The sequence below is a fragment of the Pinus tabuliformis genome, chromosome 2_1 (genome assembly GCF_031772625.1).
Source record: "Pinus tabuliformis cultivar Carrire ecotype Pingquan chromosome 2_1, CPIR1, whole genome shotgun sequence".
NCBI lineage: Eukaryota > Viridiplantae > Streptophyta > Pinopsida > Pinales > Pinaceae > Pinus > Pinus tabuliformis.
Genome location: NC_142299.1, coordinates 730,137,120 through 730,156,352, shown reverse-complemented (window position 1 = coordinate 730,156,352; position 19,233 = coordinate 730,137,120).

The following is a 19,233-nucleotide window of genomic DNA, read 5'->3' as shown; positions in this document are numbered from 1 at the left end:
TGAGAATTATCCACTAGGATGGACAGTTCTTAAAATTATGTTATTGAGATGTATGCATGTATGATATTGAAAATCTTGGCACTTTTCCAGTATCCTCTTCCTCCCATATTTTGGCCATCCATTTTTTGTCAACCTCTTATTCTGAAGTAATCTTCGTTAGGATCACCGCTACAGTTTCCAAATGGTTGAGTAAGTGATATGGTGAGTTGACAAGGTAGTTTAAATATTAAATGTGATGAGGCAGTTTTTTTGAGTTTTAAATTTAAATTCAAAATCTTAAAGTTGTAGTATACCACCTCTCATTTGTCTCGGAGACTATTTTAAAAGCTCTTTGTTTAGTTTGAATCGATGCAGGGAGATGGAAGAAAGTAGAGCCAAGACATAAGCAAGAGGCTCCATAATGGACATTTCATTGTAGTATATGTTTTGTGTCTTTTTCACTGTTGGAAGCAGTCTTAAAATAATACCTTGAACATTTTATGGTTTCTACATTTTCTATTCATGATCTCCTCTAACAACAATTTTACATGGGGTATTTTAGATAATGAGTCTTTCATTGTCAGTTTGGACTAATCTTTGAGTACTCTCTAGTTATTAATCTCAGATATCAAGCGACCTCAAGTTTGGATAACTAATTATGGCATCTAATTACCTATTTTCTCATTATTTTCCAAGTTCCAGTGAATGTATTAAAATGTTCTACACTACAATTAGTAGTTCGATTGTTGAGTTACTACTTCTAAAAATCATTCATTTGAAGTAAATTTAGCCAACTTGTAGGCCTATAATGACGACATTTTCTAACAAAGAAAGCCAAATGTTTGCAGTGCAATTGCACATGAAGCAAGTGAAATCTTTGTTTACACAACTAGAATCTCCATTGTCACCACACCACTATTTATACAGATAGATGCTTCGTGAATTCCTTTAAGACACCATCCTCTGATAAGGGAAAGGATGTGTGTAGCTAAGAGACTCTCAATGAAAAACCAACATGGCAATCAAAAGTGGACGAAATCTACATCCTATCATATGAGTCATTAGTATAATATAATCTATGGAATCCATCTCCATGATTAGGCCCCACACATAGAGACATATAGAATAGTACGTAAAAACCAAAAAGAAAATATTATATCCTTAATAAATACTTAATTGATAAATTATCTTTATTTTGTAAGATATTTATTAAATTATTTAAAGTTATATGTTTTTTTTTCTTTCTTAATTATTTTACTTCTAACCCTATGTTTTCAGGAAGAAAGTGTGTTGGTATCTAAGGTTTTTTACTAATTTGAATTACTATAAAGTTTTTTACAAATTTTAAACCCATTAAACAATTGTAGTTCAAAATTTTTTTTTAAACAATATGAAAGACATGATTTAAATACTTCACTACTTTAAATACCAATCAAGGTGAAAAGTTTGTAATTACAAGGCAACAGCTTTGCATTCCATCACCACATAAAATCTTGCCATAAAACAATGTATTAACCATTTTTTAGATGTTTCCTTGAATTTATGCCTTCTTACTAACAAAAATAAATTGAGTACTATAGAATGACTTAGCATATTACAATTAAAAATCCATAAATATTTTACCCTCTTTTAATAGTTGAACTATTTTTCCATTTATTTTATTTATTGAAAAAATTGTCTAATATATTCTTATGTATAAGCATATTGTGAGACTAAACAAATAGCTTAAAATGTAATATGATATTTCTCAAAAAAAAAAATCAAACGACAATTTCAAAATAATACATTTGACAATATATTCTTTATCGATTAATATATAGAAAAACTATCCTTATACAAATTAACACTGACTTCAAATAAACAATAAATAATTTATTTGATATAAAAAATATTCTCTATTGTTTTTGTAAATTTCTAATAAATAAAATCTCTTGTTTTATTTACACAGCCAAAGGTCTTACAATTGTCAAGAAAGTGAGAATTTTTGCATTTGAGAAATCCTCTAACTTCAATTCAAGCATGTATTACTATTATTAACCCTTAAATTAATTGTAATAGTAAATGAATAAATTTTTTTATTACAGTTAAATGTAATAAATAAATAAATAAAAATTATTACAGTTAAGTTAATTTTAGTAGTAAATAAATAATTTTTTTATTGCGCATTTTATTTGTAAAATTTTTTACTTTAAAATTCTGGAAGAAACATCTAGACTATAACATCCAGCATATTATACCCCACATGTGAGTCGATGTTTTTATTATGAATATTTTGTTTTCAACAACCTAATCGAGAAAGCCCTAAAACCAACAGAAGAATACGATGTAGATCTCTATATTCATCATCTAATCGAATCTTAGTGTTACATTGATCTTGATCTTGAGATTGATTTAGTAAAATTTTCCTGGATTGTGAATAATTTACACGCGCACTGGGCTAGAAACTTCACTAATGCCTTGTTTGTATTCAGGATTAGCTCTAGTTTTTAGGATTATAGTAGTTAACCATTTAGAAACCAACCTGGACTAATTTTTCTGGGAATTAAGACCAATTTTATGGATTAAGTTTATCTCAAACAACAATTTCAAACTCACAAGTTCAACGGCACTTCATTGATAGTTAATAAATTGATACAATGATACGAATGATATGTAACTTCAACTCACAAGTTCGACGGCACTTCCTTCATTGATAGTTAATAAATTGATACAATGATACGAGTAATATGTAAATGCATCAAAGTACATCTCTTCCTACCAAAAGCGTTTGCTGGACTTGCATATCATGAAAGCTTTATATTTGAAATTGAATCGAACAACCTTAATTTGGTACTCGGTTGGAAGTAGTTGAATCGACCCCGAGAATAGATATCCTAGGATATAGTAACCCATTAAAGAATTCGACATCCAAAACCTCTTTTAATAACCTGCAGCAATCGAACAACCTTAATTTGGTACTCGGTTGGAAGTAGTTGAATCGACCCTGAGAATAGATATCCTAGGATATAGTAACCCGTTAAAGAATTCGACATCCAAAACCTCTTTTAATAACCTGCAGCAAGATATCCAGGGATATAGTAACCCGTTAAAGGATTCGACATCCAAAATCTATTTTAATAACCTGCACTAGGCCTATCAACAGCTTGTTTTGGTTCTGCTTGAATTAATCCTCTACTTTCTTCCTTCAACGCTACTGAATTGTGTCATCACCTGCACGGGAACATAAACTAAAAGAGAACGGAATCAAGTAAAATAGTTTTTACTTCCCCATGTAAACTTTGATTTTAGCGGCGTTGTGAAGGGAAGGGAGCTTACCTAGCCTGAATGCCTAGATTTGAATCCAAATCATATCCATGCACCTCAACTCCAGAAATTGCACCCCCAGCCATAGATGGAGAAGAGATATGGCCATGAGGAGCCTCTTTTTGATGTCTATTATGGAGTTTCCTTGGATCTTGTTGTAGTGGGGGACGGTGCCCGGTGCGCGAGAAGTTCACACTGAAGTAACGAGAATGGACAACAGCTTTATTTGCAAGGAAACCATGTATATTAACTATGAAATGAAGCATTCAAAGATCTAAACATGTAACCAATCTCTGCAAATGAAAAAAACACACCAAGGATTGCATGGTAAGGCAAACTAGTGTTTTTGTTTGGGACAGCACGGTTATTCCAACTCCAGCCCCTAATCCAATAAGGAAGAGGTGAAACCAAAAGTGTTTGCTGACCCATTTTTTGAGCCTTTTTCTTGTTATTATCCTACCAATCTATTCTAAACATGAGAAACTACTTTAACCATCAAAAGAAATCTAAATAACAAAGCAAGATTTAAATATAAATAGCAGATTTTATTCTAAGAATGCAGAAAAAACACATAAAGATAAACAAAGGAGGTACTGGGCACTTGAGATGGGCCCAACCCCAAGAGCTACAACCTCCTAAGAGAGATTTAGAGCTGGTGCAAAGCTGGATTCATCTTTATTGAGAAAGAAAAGAAGAGTTACATCAAAACTGTCTACAAGGGAAACTTGAAAATGTGTTGAAAGCAAAGCTAATCTACTGCCTAAAAATCGAACTACAGACTAGCTAACTTCTCCCTACAAAATGACTAACCATTGGCTACAAAATGACTAACTACTAGCTAACCCAAATGAGGCCCTAAGCCTTCTTATTTATATAAATTGAGGACCTAACAATCCTCCTAAACTTTAGGGACTCGGCTGCCCAAAACTTGTAGTTAACAGCAGTCCTACTTGACTTGCTTGGCTGCCCTTGTGCTAATTGATTTGGTGGCCCTTGAACTCCGAGCTGATGGTGGAGAATTCGAGGTAAGGGCCCATAAATGAAGGGGACACCTTCCTACAAATCCTCTCGCTTGTTCTCCCACGAATTTGGCTGCCAAGTGCTCATTAAAACCTTCAATTTTGTCTCCAAATTGACCAAAAAGGCTACACAAAGCACACATTAGACTTGTTGGCATAATGACTAACCCAATTCACTCTATTAGCATAAATATAATAAAAAACATGCAATAAACTAATCAGAATGGTGGATTAAGTCAAATTAGGAGGTTGAATGAGCCCAAATAATTATCCATTTTTGGGGCTCATCATCACCCCCCTACTGAAAGTGTTGCTCATCCTCTAAGCAACCAATTTATCTTCTCATCTTTGATGGCCCTAGTGGCCTTCCTGTCATGCCAAGCTTCTGAAGTGATGCCCTCTTCTCTGTCATGAAACCATGCTTTTCTCTTTGGTTCTTCCCACTACCTGCTCCTTTTCTTAGAGAATTCTCAGCCATGGTATGATTATGCAAGTATATTCAATCACATGAAAGGAGATGAAACCAATGGAGGATGGAAGAAAAGAGTGGTTGCATGCCTCCTCAACAGACTTCAAGCTTCAAATCTGTTACACTAAAAAATGTCACCATGACTATTTACAGTTAGTATGGCTCTATCAACAGTCATGCTATCCTCTTAGGCAAGTCTTATGCCTCTGCTCTCCATGTCAAACTCCAAAAAGAGAGAAAGTCTTTATAAATGTATTTATCTCTGGGTACGCAGGTTCTCTCAACCTTACCTGCGGGTACGCACCCAATGTTCACAAAAGCTGCGTACTTGTACGCTCTATATGTAAAGGGGCAGGTGCGTCCCCCTGTAAAGGTCAAAATGCGCAAGTTTCATCTTTAAAAAGTTACTTGTGGTCATTTCTAGAGCATTCTAGAAGGTTGTTCGACGTGTATTGAGCGCCTCCAGATGGTTCATGTACCCCTACAAAAGAGGAACTTATCCCATCAATAAGGGAGCTATCCCATCCAAAGAGGGGATTATCCCATTGATGGTGGACCTGAATAACTTCCTCTAGAGCACTATAAATACAGGCATTGGGCCAGAAGGAGGGAGGGTTGAAAGCTAAACATTTCTAAGGGTAGATGCTGCAGGAATTAAGACTCCCATTTAGAAGCTTGTGAGGAGAGATTGTCATCTTTACTTGTTCTATTTGGAAGTGGGTGAGCTTTGTCAAAGTAAGGGAGAACTCTTGATGGACCCTGGGAGGGACTTGCACAACACCAAGGCTCAGGTTGTAATTGTTCCTTTTGTTTCCTATTAATGCAAATGAGTCCATTCTTCTCAATAGCTTGTTTTTTATGAGTTGTTTCATGTACTCCTTGGTCTATGTGTTAAATATGTTTTATTTTATGAGATTATCAAGTGCTATTTAATCGTTTGATTGTTAGTGAACGCAGGTTTCAAAGTGAAGGAGGAGCTAATCCGGATCAGCGAGGCTGGACTGCTACAACAGTGTTGGACTACAGGTAGGATCTAAACACTTGATTTCTTATATAGTAAATGCATGTTTAGAGAAGGATTGCTCTTGTTTGTCTTGTTTGTCACTAGAGAGTCTTAGGCTCCTAGGGAGGTTGATTTGTGTCCGCACTATCGACTCTTTCCGCCTGACAAAATGGCGACTCCACTGGGGATCCATTGATGTGAAAGTCTTTTCCTTTGTATGCAACTTTGATCTAAGAAAAGTCATTTATTTTCTGGTTTTTGGCTCTGTGACTTTATGTTTGGGTGGGTTAGCTTAGGGTTAGATTCATTTTGGTTTTTCTTGGTTTTTTCAGTAGGACGCACCCTCTGAGTATGCTGTGTGCACAGAGCGGGCCCGCACCTGGCTTAACCGGTTGCCTGCGTCCCCTGCTAAAAATTAAGAAATTTCCATTTTTTGCATTTTTTCTCTTAGATTTTGCTTTTTATTAGTTTTTACTGCCCAGATCCATTAGTCTCTTGTCAAAGATCTTCAACTGAACTTGTTTCGATAGCATTGAGTGTTTTAGTGGATTTCATAGAAGTTTAAGTCCTAGGGTTTGATTTTTGAGTAGGTCTTGTAGTGACTTTGGCGGTAGAAGTTGTCAAGCCTTAGATCTCTCTGGTTTTGTCAATCTTCTTAGAAGTCAGACCTGTCATAAAGTCTACCTGTGAGAGCAACTTACTTTTGAGTGGTCTCTTTGGCAAATTTCGAAGTGCTTGTTGATTGAGTATTGAATTCCATTTTACAAAAAGAACAAAAAGATTTGAGTTTTGTTTTGACTGGTCTTTTGATTCTGCATTAGCTGGTCCTTGACTTGATTGTGGTCAAGTAAAACAACCTAGAATCATCCTTGTAGGCTTTTGCCTCGTTAGGTTTGCTTAGAGTAAATTTCTTTTTGATTTGCTTATGAGTCAAGTTTTCATAGATTTTATAGCTTTTGAGATTGATTTTTGTTAAAATAGATTTATATTCTTTATTAAATAAGAGAAAATACAAAAATATCTCCTTTGAAAGTTTTGTTTCAAGTAGCTTTGAGTCATTTTGAGAGAAAAAGAATTTTTTCGTGCACGTAAGGAGTGGTCATGTTTGTATGCTTGGAAAGATAAAGAGAATTGTTTCTTTGATTGTCTTTACTAAGAAAGTTGTTTTCTATAAAATTTGCATTTCTCAACTCTCTTAGTTAGGAATTTCATTGAAAGAGAAAAGTAGCGTAAATCATCCTAGGTGCATTTTTGTAGTGGTTTGAGTCGAGTCTACACACCATTGGTTTCACTTCCGCTACCTTTTGTCTTTAAGAAAAACCATAAAATTAACGCTTAAAGTAAAATCAACGTAGTAACTTTTATTTACTAGGGCTCTGAAACACCAATTTAGATCAGGCTAGTGTCTTGGAGTAGGAGAGTAATTAACTCTTCAAGACAACAAAACCAAACAAGTAGCTTATCTTGTGATAGAATAAATCCAATTGTCTCATTTGTACTCTGGGAAAGCTCCTCTTAAAGGAGAAGCATGAGCTCGTGTCCGAACCAGTGAGGGGATCAATCCTCCCTCGTTGGGAACGACGCCAGACACGCACGTATTACAAACGGTAAACCTCGGATTAACCATTGTCGAGGAGCCAGGGGTCACTTGTCGGTAAACCTTGGATTATTGTCAAGGAACCGGCAAGGGGATTGAGCTTGATACTCTGCCCTTGCGTGCTGTCAGAGTGTAGACTGTTCCCCCAGGTGCATTTGTTGCGGTTGGTAACCTTAGTGACCATTATCTTTAGGATTCTACCGAGGTGACGGTGGAGGGAAGATCCCACTGTACCTGGAGCAGACGTCGGCTAGACTCACTTGGATTTTCCGGGGGGTTCACTTCACTCGAGACGGTTAAAGTGAAGGAACTTGTGCCGGTCTATTCATTAAGCAGGTTGCCGGGGTAACTGTTCCACCCGCCACTTCTGTACTGAATCCGGCGATGTTGGGTTTCGTCTCCAACTAGCGTTTTCGGTCTGGAAGGCTACTGTTTGTGCTTGGTTTGACGCCCTAGATTCTTTAGGCGTGTGATTCAAATTTGTTTGGTTCTTTAGTGACTTTAGGTGGTTTGATTTGAGATTTTACTTTGTTTTCGTGTGTAGTAGTTAAAAATTTTTAGCTGTGGCGGAATTACCGAGACAGTCCCGTAGACTTCGGGGCAAGTCACCTGAGATTGTTACCGGAACTGATTTGTTGAGGAAACTCCGTAGATCACGGGGTGGATCTCCTGAAGACGTCCCGGGTCAGTACGAAGGATTGAAGGTCCTTGTAACTCCTCCTAGTGGCAGTAAAGTAGGTTCACCTGAAGAAGGAGAATCTTCCTTGGTAGTCCATGCAGATTACCAAAGTTTAGAAACAGGTTATAATCCCGAAGCTGTTACAGTTTCTGAGCTTGCTGGTAGTTTTTCATCTACTAGTGATATAGGCGAAGAACCTGAAATATCTGAACCTGTTACTCCGACTTCTAGTGTTCCAGATTCACCAAGGATAGAACGAGTTATCACCGAAAATCTTCCTACTGGTTTGATTGCTATTGAAGAACTTGCTCCAGAGGAAGAAATAGGCATCTCTAACCTTGAAGATCAACTTACTATTGAGCTCAGGGAGCGTGAATCTATCTTTTACAGTCCTCCTAGAAGTACTACTTGGTACCTTTCGTTAACTAATTATTTAGACAACTCAGGGTTAAGTTTTTCTCCACCTCGCACTCCTTTTCCACCTGGAGGTATTTCTGTAAATATGTCTGGTCAGTCGTCCGTGTTTACTCAAACTCCTGAATCTTTCTTACACGGCGGTCCTTCTGTTCCCACTGGGTATCAGTCGCTTTCTGGTACCTTTGCGGGGGCATCTCCTCAACCCGTCGATCATGGGTTATTAGCTGGAAACAATGGTAATAGACCGTTGGGTGTAGGGGACATTTACATGATGTCAGGATCAGTTCCCGTTTCTCAACCTCAAGGTGGCCAATTACCGCCTGGGGGGCAGCCTCAATTGACGCCTAGGGGGCAACCTCAAGGTACACAAATTGTGTCTGGGGGGCAACCTCAAGGCCAGTATGTACCTATGGTACAATACATGCCTCAAGGTCAACCCCAGCCTCAATATGTACCCCAGGGTCAACCTCAGTATCAATATCAACCTCAAGGGTATCAACCTCAAGGTCAAGGTCAACCCCAGTATCAGTATTTACCCCAAGGTTATCAACCTCAAGGTCAATACTCGAGTCAAGGTTATCAACCACCTCAGGGTCAGTCTTATGTTCAAGGTCCGGGAAATGTACCTTTCAAATTATCAACCCTACCCTCAACCTGGTTACGGATCTCAGTATCCTCAACCTGTTACGGGTCAATACCCCGGAATGATAGTGTGGGATCCATCCCAAGGTCAACAGGTGTTGCAGCCAAGTATACAGTTGGTACCTCAAGCTGGACAACCCGTAGTTTCTGGTTCACCCCAGCAACCGCAACCTGTCCAGTCAAATGTTCAAACTTCTGTAACTTCGGTAGTTACTCAGCCGCCAATTGCACCTAGTACTCCATCTCAAACGGCTGCTGCAACTACCGCTACATCTGCCGCACTTACTTCTGGAGTATCGACAGCTCCGGTTTCTACTGTCTCTGCAACCACTCCTCAGGCATCTTTACCGTTGTCTGGATCTACGATTCAAACCACGGTCCAGATGCCTATAGGTCAGCCTGGTATAAGTACGGTTGTCACTACTCAACCTCAATTTGTTCAACAACCGTACCAGGGACAGTACCAACAAGGGCAAGCTGTCCAGCAGCCGGTTTACCAGTATCAACCGTATCCTGGGTACACTTATCAACAACCTAAACAACCCCAGTACGGTCCGGTTAATCCTGGTTTTCCAGGAGGATATAATATCCCTAATGTGATTCCTATTCCTAGTTATCCTGGATATCCTCCTCCTGGGACTGGTCTTGTGACCCAAAGTTTTAGAGATCCTAACCGGCAATTACCGTTTATCGCAACTTTGGATTTACCAGATTTGACGCGCCTAACGAATGATCCAATTCAATATCTTCAGTTCTGGCCGCCAATGCCAAATAAGTTGCCCAGTGATATACCCAAGTTCGAAGGTAAACCTGGAGAGGACCCGTCGAATCATGTGATGACTTACCACCTCTGGTGTGCTTCGAATTCTATCTCGGATGATTCGATCCGCTTACGTCTTTTCCAGCGTACACTCATTGGTCTCGCGGCCAAGTGGTACATTGAGTTACCACGGGCCTCTTTTTACAATTTTAGCCAGTTAGCCACCTCGTTCTTAACTCACTTTCAGTTGCCGGTCAGATACGATAATGGCACGGAATTATTAACTTCACTAAAACAATCGACGTCCACGTATATTTCTGATCACATTCATGAGTGGAGACGTCGAAGGAGGTTAGTGAAAGTTTTTATTCCGGACCAAATCTTAGCTAAATGGTTTGTTAAATCATTGTTACCGAAGATTACTGAAGATGTAGCTAAGGCCGGAGTAGTTACTGAGGAGCAAGTCATTGCTCAGGCGCAGTACCTTGACTTAGTTTATACTCAGTCAGGTACGTTACATGAGAAGATCCCAGATCTTCCAAAATCGAATCAAATCGCTGCTGCTCCTTCGGGATCTCATGCCGCTGATGGTATGATTGGTACGGTGAACACAAAGAGTAAGAAGAAGTCTTCCAAGAGTTCTACTACTCCTATAATCACCCTGCCTGATTCCCCGACAGGAGAGTCTTCTCCTGAACTTTCCGCCGATATTCACGCTGTAGAGTCATCTACGGCCAAATCAAAAAACGGTGGAAAGAAGAAAGGGAAGAAGAAGGCTAAAGTAGACAAGGCTCCGAAGGAGAAAACAGAAAAGTCGGAAACCAATGACGAAAAGCGCAAACCTCGATATCCTTGTCTTATTTGTGAAGAGGATCATTTTACAAGAGACTGCCCTCATCAGGCCGAGGTTGTGAAAATAGTCAAAGGTTCTCCCACTCCTGCTGTGTTGAAAGATCCATTTCCAAAGCAGGAGAGTAAGATGATAGGTTCTTCCTCGACTGCCAGTGAAGAACCCATTTTGATGATGTCTCATGTGAGGATTGCGACTCGGTCGCAAGATTATGGTAGTAAGAATCCTATTGATGGTAAGGAAGCAGAATCTTCTCATTCTAATCCATCAACCTCAGCTTCTGGTTCCAATCCACTACAGATCGAAAAACCTAACCCGGACTTAGTAATCAAACCGCCCGCCAAGGGTGTACTTCGAAGGTCTGCTTTTAATCCACATGCGAGAGCGACCCAGAATTACAACATTGTTGAGGACTTAGCTGTTTCACCCTCAGCAATGTCGGCTTTAGAAGTGCTGCAATCATGCCCAGCACAACGGAAATTACTTTTGTCGGCTATCGGAGCTGTTGATGTTCAGGACCCAAATCTGATAATCTTCGATCTAGAAAATAGTACACCGCGTCTACCCCATCAAATGGCTTTCCAAATTCCAGTGATAGTCATAAACAGGCCTATTCATCGGACTGTGATTGATGAGGGAGCTTCTACGTGTATTATGTCGATTCAGTGTTGGAGATCGCTTGGTTCTCCTTCGCTGAACCAATCCCCGACCATCCTTAAGGCCTTTGATGGCCGTGGGTTCCGTCCGTTTGGTATTCTACAGGAATTGCCTATAGGGGTAGAAGGTAAAACCGTTAGTCTGGATGTGGAGGTGGTTGATGCCCCTCTAGACTACAACCTTCTTTTGGGTCGAAGTTGGTCATATGCTATGACAGCGGTCGTTTCGTCGGTCTTCAGAGTAATAAAGTTTCCACATAACGGGAAGATCGTGACAATTGATCAGCTGACATACTTTTCATCCGACCCAGCCTCTTCAGAGAGTATCCAGCATGTCGGTAAGACGACAATCCCTTATAGGGACGTTGGCGTAGGTTTAGTTAAAGATTCCGGTTTACTGGGAACTTTTCCTTTCCCTCCAATCAACGCAGACCCTTCATTTGCATCAATTCATATGATTACATCAGACACCATTATTTACAATGATCCTTGGATTGTCCCATCTGAATCTGAGATAGACTCATTCGGTGATGCTATGCCTTTGAGCCCATATGAAATTGCTTATGAAGCCGTCATGTCTTTTACCGACTCGCGTTCAACCCAAATCGACCAAATGAATGTGGTCAGTGAAGAGTCACTTTTCACATCATCCTTAGAACGGATAGCGTTTCCCGAAGTCGTGTCATCTGACGAGCAACTTCGCGAAATCCTAAGTGTAGACGATCTACCATGGGAAGATCTTCATCATAGATCTTCGTTTTTACCTGAGGATGATGCTTTTGAAAACGATTTTTCATCTATCTTTACCGCTGAATATGTCAAAGACGCTCAGAATCCAACGAAACATCCTGATTCAGAGTTGAATTTAGGGAATATTTCTCGCACTATTCCCATTGACATTTCAGTGAAGCCCGGAATTGAGGAAAACATTCATATAGGCGCCTCATGTACAGAAGATGAAATCCGGATTTACAAGGCCCTATTCCAAGAATTCCGCGATGTGTTTGCCTGGTCTTAGGAGGAAATGCCAGGAATCGACCCTGCCATTGTTGTTCATGAAATAAAGACCTACCCGGACGCTAAACCCGTCCAGCAACGGTTGCGTCAGATTCACCCTCGGAAAGCGGCTGCGATTAAAGCAGAAGTCGAGAAGCTGTTGAAAGCAGGTTTCATTTATCCGATCCCGTTAACGGATTGGGTATCGAATATTGTTCCGGTTAACAAGAAACAAGGAACAATAAGAATCTGTATCGATTATAGGGATATAAATCGAGCTTGTCCAAAAGACAACTATCCAACGCCTTATATCGATCAAATAATTGATGATTCTGCCGGAAGTGAAATGTTTTCCTTTATGGATGGTTTTTCGAGCTATAATCAAATCAATATTCTACCTGCCGATCAACCAAAAACGGCATTCATTTGTCCATGGGGGACATTTGCTTACTGCAAATTACCTTTTGGGCTTAAGAATGCCAGAGCCACTTTTCAACGGGCGATGTCTTACGCATTTCATGACATCAAGCACATTGTGCAACCGTACCTCGATGATTTGCCTGCTCATTCTTTACATCGAGCTGATCACCTTGTCCACTTACGAGCCATCTTTATGAGGTGTAGGCATTATTGAATTCGGTTGAATCCCCATAAGTGTGTTTTCTGTATAGAAGCGGGTCAATTGCTGGGATTTGTTGTTTCAAAAGCCGGCATTCGCGTCGATCCCTCGAAGGTCGAAGCCATCATCAAATTGCCTCCTCCTTCGAGTTTGCGCCAACTCCAAAGTTTGCAAGGGAAAGCAAACTTTTTACACCGATTCATCCCAAACTACGCCGAGGTCACTAAGGGTTTTACACGGTTGTTGAAACAGAATGCTCAATTCTTTTGGGACGAGATTGCCCAACAATCTTTTGATGCACTTAAACACGCGTTGACCCATGCACCGTTGTTGCATCCTCCCAACTACAACCAGGACTACTTCTTATACCTCGCAGCTTCGCATTCCACCATTGGAATGGTGTTAGTCCAAGAAGATGAATTCGGAATGGAACATGTGATATATTATCTTAGTAGGACGTTAAACCCCACTGAGCTAAAATATTCGCATGTGGAGAAATTGGCCCTGGCAGCCGTTCAAGGTGTCCAGCGTTTTCGTCACTACATTCTTCTTCGTAAAACTACAGTTATTTCGGATTGCAACCCTATGATTTATATTTTGACTAAACAACTGCTAAGGGGCAAGTACTCTAAATGGATCGTTATCCTGCAAGAGTTCGACTTGGAGTTTGAGAAGTCCAAGTCTAAGAAATCCTTAGTTTTTGCGGAATTGATGTGTGATTTCCCGCGTGCTGACACAGAGACTGTGGCAGAGGAGTCCATTGTGGACGAATCTTTGTTTCTTATCAGTACTTTAGATCCGTGGTACGGGGATATAATCATCTATCTCCAGACCCAAACCTTCAGCCTGAAGCTTCAAAGTCAGAACGTCGAAAAATTCGGTTTCAATCCCAGCAATACAAGATTATTGGAGATACACTTTACCGCCGGGGGGCAGACTTAGTTTTTCGACATTGTTTAACTCACGAAGAGGCTGAGAGGGTTTTGAATGATTGTCACTCTGGAGCATGTGGCGGTCATATGTCTGGGTATGCCACAGCTCAGAAGGTGTTGCGTGCTGGCTATTTCTGGCCGTCCATGTTTAAAGATTGTATCATTGCAGTCCGGAAATGCCACAACTGTCAAGTGTTTGATCGCAAGATGCGCGCACCACCTGCTCCTCTCCACCCTATAATTGTCGTTGGTCCATTCGCCAAATGGGGTATCGATTTTATTACTTGTAACCCTCACTCGGCCGGGGGCATGCGTATATCATCCTCGCGGTTGATTATTTTACTAAATGGGCCGAGGCGATGCCTACATTCGACGCAAGCGGCAAAACAGCTGCAGTTTTCGTATTCAACCATATTATAACTAGGTTTGGTGTCCCACAAGCAATCATCACTGACCATGGGAGCCATTTTCGAAACATCATGATGACTGAGCTTACAAGCCAGCTTGGTTTGCGCAACGATAGCTCTACTCCTTATTATCCGCAAGCCAACGGTTTGGTTGAGTCTATCAACAAAATTCTGGTTATCATGATCCGACGAACCATTGGTATTCATCGGTCGAATTGGCGCAACATGTTATTTTCAGCGCTATGGGCATATCGAACTTCAGTGAAAACTTCAACAGGGTTCACTCCTTTCCAGCTAGTTTATGGCTTGGAAGCGGTGTTACCCATTGAATGCAAAATCCCATCACTTCAAATGGCTATCGAATTACTCCCAGCTACTTCCGAAGAGGAGAAACGTTTATTATACTTAGCTCAGTTAGATGAGACTCGACGTAACGCTGCATTGGCAATCGAGACTCACGCAAAGCGAATGAAAGCTCAGTATGATAGAAATGTGACCCCTCGAAGTTTTTCGGAGGGAGACCTAGTGCTATTATATGATCAAGCTAACGATAAGGTAGGTGCTAGAAAATTCGTTCCTATGTGGCATGGACCCTACATTGTAAAGCGAAAGCTAGCAAAAGGGGCCTATGAGTTGGTAGATTTTGATGGGGACTCTTTGGGTAAACCCAGAAACGGACTTTACCTAAAGAGGTATTATGCTTAAATGGTGGGTATGGAGAATTGTTAGTTAGGTTAGGTTTTCTTTCTAGCTAGTATGTTTGTTAGTTTAGATAGTGTGCTTAGCTTAGAGAGTGTGTTTTTAGTCGTTATTCTGGCTTATCTTGGTTTTACTCTTGATATTGCAGATGTCGACGCCTCTCCAAACATACATTGGATTTGCTGATGGTGCTTGTCGTAGTACACGAAATATCTCTTCCGCAGCTTGGGTTATCTATTCGCCCTCTGACGAGTTAGTTTCTATGCATGGGGTAAGCCTCGGTCAAACGACGAACAACATTGCAGAATACAGTGCAGTGGTTGAATTATTGTCTGAATCTATTACATTTGGAATTCGACGTTTGGTAGTGAGGTTAGATTCTGAACTCGTTGTATTACAGCTTAATAGAGTATATTCCATTAGAAATCCTGTGTTATTAAGGTTGTTTTTTAGAGTGCGTCTCTTGGAACGTGAATTTGATTACATTGAATATCAGCATATTCCAAGGTCTTTAAATACATTAGCAGATGCAATTGCTTCTCGAATGTTGGACAGACATTTGCGATAATCATACAAGTAAATTTAAAAACATTTCATCACATATGTTAAACAAGATAAGCCGATAATAATGATATATATATATAAGTAGGAGTGTGTCAAAAAATATACATCGTCTTCGATCATAGGTTGAAAAACACCTTATGATCGGCAAAATGATAAGTACAAAAAACCAAAAATGACATATGTGTCTACAAAGTGACTAGCCAATCACTGGTGGTGCTCTCTATACGAGACCACTGCCCGCGCTACCCTACACAGGAACCCTCTGATAGGTCCTGGGACTGCAACCACATAGCGCTGAAGTCGAATAGGAATGTCATCTATGGTGGTCTCTGGTATATCCGCCGTCAGACGCTCTAGATCCCGTTCCAGCTCGACTAAGGCCTCTGCGGCCGCATCCTGTGGGGCGGGTGCTGGTACAGCTGGTACTCTCCTCTCAAAAGCCCGGAGGTTGGCTGGACGCCGTGGACCTACATCTGCATTTTGAAAATTTGTGCTGTCAATTTTGAGACGATATAAAAAACAAAAAAAAATAGATAACTTAAAACTTGTGAAAAAATAAAGTACCTCTGTCATCCCATTGTTCTCCCTGTGGAAGAACCATGTCCGGGTCACCTCGAAAATCTACTCCGGCATACAGAAAGTCCTGGATCGCAAAAACCTGGTCCTCTAACCAGTGAAAATAACCAGCAGGGAATCGAACAACAGCCGCGCCCTCGTCAGGATGCCGGGCCATCACCGTAACCCATCGTATCAGCTTTGGCTCCCGAGGACCCAAGATATCAACAGTGAGATGCTGAGGGATCAGCATCAGAACTCTCTCTAAGGCAAAGCTCACAACTAGAGGCCCATATCCAAAGGTCTTCAGTTGTCCGTTCTTTGCCCTAGTCAGTTGGGCCTTCATATTGGCCGACACAGCATCGCACCAGTTGAAGATGGTGCCTCGGAAACAGTCAATCGCCATCCGCATTTGGGACCCAGTGGCAATATGTAAAGCGGCTGCACCGCAAATTCTGGTAACCGTGAAAGCTATAATCTTGAGTTCACGCCGAGAGATGTATTTGATTTCTATGCCTTTCGCATGGTTTTGATTAGGTATGCACCAATCTGCCCGGAGACTAGCAAGGGATTGGCCACCCGGCCTGGTCCCGGCTAGATTGAGTTGCTTGCCCCTATTTGGAAAGCCAGTAAGAAAGTATATGTCAGAGGGCTCTATCTCGAGCTGGTGCCCTCCGATGTAAAAGCATTGCTCATGAATGTTCCATCTCTCAACCAGCCACTCCAAGAATCTCACCTGAGCCCTCATGCCAGGTATGGCCCAGTATTTATATAGTCTGCATGCTTTTAGGGCATCAATGGAAGGTTGATGATTGATTGCGGCTAAATCAACGTCCTCGTGCTCTCTTTCTCTCCAATCCAACATGGTGAGTGCCCTACACACCAAGAAATAAAGATTAGAATTAATTTGGGAAAATTCAAATGGTTATTTTTGGGGTTTGGGGTTTCAAATTCCGCCTTTCGCGGGGGATGCACCCCGCGTTTAGGACACAGAGCGTCGGGAGGCAGCTGGCCTGAAGGTGGGCTGCGTACCCCGACCTTTTTCCTGTATAGGAAAAGGTCGGGGGACGCAGGTCACCCTTGGGGCACCTGCGTACCCCGCAGAGCAGTTTTTGAAACCTAAAACCCCCCAAAAACCAAAACTAAAACCTAAAACAAAATTTTAATCAGATGAAATTGAAGAGGAGGATGTTGTGAAATACCTGGAAGAGACGGCGTTCGATTCTGACGGTCGGATTCTCCGCAATGACCACGGGAAGTTTCTTGCCAAAAGCCCTTTTCTCAACCTCAACAGTAAAAAGGTAAAAATGACATGGTAAAAAGTCTTTTTATAGGTTTTTTGGATGAATGAATGCTAGGTTTGTTTATTTTTCACCGTGGAAGGATATTTTTCAATGTATTTTTGCCTATCTTAAACAGGTATGAGTAATGTGTCGTTTTTGTGCAGGACAAAGGGATTTAGAGGGAAAATTGTCATTTTTCACGAACCAAAATATCAGAGTCATCTTTTAAGCCCTTTTCTGACTCCTAAAATATGAAAAGATTGCCGAGCGTTTCTTTTACAATCGTTAAAACAGAATTAAAAGACGGTCCCCTTATAGCCCTTTTCTGACCGTAAAAACATGAAAAGGTTGCCGGGTTTTTGTCGTTTCAAACTCGATATTGGAAATAAAACGATGTGTCCTTGATCGCTTTTTACTTTTCAGGTCAGAGACACTAATCATGAAAGTACTCCTTGGTCGCAAGATCAAGCGGTTCTCCCAGGTATTATTTTATATTTTTTCGGGCTTGGGGGACACAAATTTACGAAAAAGTTCAACCTGGAGTCTTCTTAAGTTTTTCAGACTCTCTAAAATTGAAAAACGCCAAGTTTCTCCTATACTGGGCTCGTTAAAATTTCACAGTAAAGGACCTGTTCAATTACAAACAGGAACGAACCACTCCTTCCTAAGGTTCGAATCAAAACTAGGTTGGACTCATCCGAAGGATGAGCTTATAATCAAGCATATGTTATCCTCGTCAAGCTTGTTAAAAATAAAGAGGTACTTGCCAGAAATGGTGGGGGAAAAGAGAGAAGAATGAGCCTATTTGTTATCCTTTGTCTCAGAAGAAACCTTATTACCACTCTTGAACACGACACTTTTCATTCACCTGGGTTGGGAAATCCTTTACCTCACAGTTGATCAAACCACATTGAAAGTCTTCAGCCGGGTTCCGGGGATTAACTTTGAGTCGTTTATCACCAAGCCATCTGTTGTGTCGTTATGTGTTCAAGAGGTCTGCAAGCAAAACTTTCATCTGCAAAATACTTGTCATCCATTTGACCATCCCTGAGTCAGTCCTTACAGCAACATTTCTTCAACTTGAACAATGATTTCGTGTTGTGGGCTTGCCTGCAACAGGTCGCTTTCTATCGACATCAGCACATTATCTAGAGAGATGACTTAGAAATCGTCAGTACCTTGAAGTCTGCATGCATCAATGGCAGGTTTCTCGCCTTTGACGTCAGTTTACATCATTGACTTTCGATCGAAGGATTCCGTGAAATGTTCAATATCAACTCATTCATTCACATCTCATGGATTGTACTGGGTACTTTGAGAACCATTGACATTACTGGTGGCCTCTCTCACACTTGTTAACAGTTTACATCATCGACTGGTAATCAAGTGGTTTCTACCATGTTCGACATCAACTCATTTATTCGCATGGCTAGAATCGTACCAATTCGGGAAGTAGAAATGAAGACCCTGGATCTAGTTTCCACCATCCAGGCTGCGAGGAGTTTTGTATTCATTATCTAAGTAGACTAATCATAAACAGATGGTTGCGCCCATAATGTGTCTACAAAAGTCTATGATTATGATGTACTACAAGATCATTCCTGTATCAGAGTAGTTAGTCAGTTAGTTAAAGTTTTGATCTGAGTATGGGAATGCCTACCTCAGTGATGATATAATCTTATACATGTATTTTGTGTTAAAAATTGCAGGTTCTAACCAGGCTCTCCACGAGATAATCCTTGAAATGATAAAGCGCTTCACCCTTCCTAGATAATACAAAACCCTAATCTATTACAGGCTTCGC